Genomic DNA, 2,449 nt, shown 5'->3' on the forward strand with positions numbered 1-2,449 from the left:
AACACCTAAAACGACAAGACAAGGCAAACAACAGCGGCAGCGGTGTCCCCACCAACGGCAGCAGAGGTCCCCTAAGCTAATTCATATTTCTCTTAAGTTAGTTCTAGATCGGACTTCAATCAATAAAGTTTGTTTTTTTATATACAAAATTAAAGTATATATATTCTTAATCAGGATAAATAGCCAAGTCGATCTGGCCATGTCCGTCTGTCTGTCCGTCTGTCCGTCCTTCCGTATGATTGTTGAGATTAAGCATACAGACCCCAGAGACATAGACGCAGCGCAAGTTTGTCGATTCATGTTGCCACGCCCACTCCAACGCCCACAAACCGCCCAAACTGCCACACCCACAACTTTTAAAAATGTTTTGAATTTTTTTTATTTTTGTATTAGTGTTATAAATTTCTATCGATTAGCCAAAAACTTTGTGGCACGCCCACTCTAACGCCCACAAACCACCAAAAACTGTCAGTGTGGAAATATCTCCTTTGTACTTCCACTAGCTGAGTAACGGGAATCACATGGTCGGAGAACTCGACTATAGTGCCCTCTCTCTTGTTTTATACGTGACAACCTTAGGTCATCATTATATCAAAAATATACATATATTTACTAATCGTATGAAATTAATATGGGCACGAGAAATATAGAAAAAGCACGAAAAACTTACCCTTCTTTAATACTAAGCGATCAGATCTTGACGCCTTGGATCATAAACTGAACAGTAACGTAATATACACAAAAAAAAAAAAAGAATATACACTAAGTAAAGATCGTGTATCTGCTGCTATTTTGTCTTTGTTGATATCAGCATTGACTTAGTCAACTGCACACTTTCGTAGATGCAAGCTTAAGCGCGTACGCAGCAGTGGTGTTTTTGCGAAATGAGTTTTATGGCAAAACACAGTGTTCCTTAATCGCCTCCAAAACACGCGTAGCCGCCCTTAAGCCTGTTCCCAACCGGAATATATAACAATAACGGAACAATCTTTAGAGAAGCCAACGGCGTTTTAAGAGCGGATGTCGTCCTCTCAGATAGAGAAGAAATATTCAACGTTGAAGTTCCGCTTCAACCCTCCCGGTGTCCCTCACATGTGCGGGGCTTGAAAAAGACTCGTGCGGTCGACTAAATCTATCCTCAGCGAAATTCTTCCCCAAGAGAGACTGCGTGAGGACGTGGAGTACACCTTGAATAGCCGTCCGCTAACTTACGTGCCTCTAGATGACGCAGACGGCAAAGCGCTAACTCCCAACCACTTTCTGATAGGAAGTTCAAGTGGACTCCTAAAACGAGACTCCCACGCTAACCACGTTTTCGCCTGTTCGCTTGCTGTTGGCGATGTGGTCATCATTGTGAATGAGAACTCCAAAAGGAATATGTAGTCCAGGGGCCGCGTCGTCGACGTGCACCGCGGAGCAGATGGCCAGGTTGTGTGCACAGGGGATGGATTAGTGACACGACTGTCGGTAAAGCTGGCAAAGATGGACATATTAGTTAGTAATACACAGATGGAGCATTTATATGTATATTTTCGATATTGTACCGCAAGCTTAAGACCGTAGTAGTGTGGTCCCGCTCTCTCTCACATGTTCACCTTTTTAATACCAAACGCTGAGAAGCAGTAGTTGCAATAGGCAAACGGCGTGGACTTGCGAGCTGACAACAAAAACACAAATGTAAGAATTATATTGTGAACCAATTTAATTAACTAACTAAAAACCAATTAAGATTTCAGTTGACCGTTTGATTGATTTCATAGTTTGATTGATCATTGGAAGATCCATGCGAATACTCGAAATCCGTGTTTATTTTTGGAAGGAAGTCACTCGTATTAGCAGCAAGCCAACACGTCCGTTTCCACAAAAGTGTAAACTCGCCCGCCACAGATTATTGGTGGATATTGCATACTCCCCGCTTAAAATAATTATAGTCAACTCCTTATAATCTTTGTATACTTGCCTTAAATTTTTTTATGACACATGACACTTGCCAGCACTAATACGCCGACGTAACAAAACTCAAGCTTTTTGCATGTATACCTCACGGTAACCTCTTCCCAAGATTCCTGAGTACTTCGCATAGAATCCATTAGCCACGTAGGAAAGAATGCCTTATACGTTATTTGTAAACTTGACCTTTAGACGACGACGACTCTTCTGCTGCCTCTGCTTTTCCTCTTACACCTTGCCAAAGGATAGCTGGCTTCTCGATTGGTGAAGTGTTTATTGTTGGCTAAGAGGGTGTGAGGAGTTAAAACAAGTGTACGAGTCAACAACGTGAGAACGAAGTCAGCAGAGGAGCTACAGCCGTGGTAGTCAACAAGGAGCAAGATCGCTACGTCAAGACGTTCGGGACGAGAAGGTCTCCGAATTGAGACACAGGTAGCTGGGGTCCAGTACGACGAAGCACGCGTAGCCCAGAAGCGCCCAACAGGCGAAGCCAAACCAA

The sequence above is a fragment of the Drosophila yakuba genome, chromosome 2L (genome assembly GCF_016746365.2).
Source record: "Drosophila yakuba strain Tai18E2 chromosome 2L, Prin_Dyak_Tai18E2_2.1, whole genome shotgun sequence".
Taxonomy (NCBI): Eukaryota; Metazoa; Arthropoda; class Insecta; order Diptera; family Drosophilidae; genus Drosophila; species Drosophila yakuba.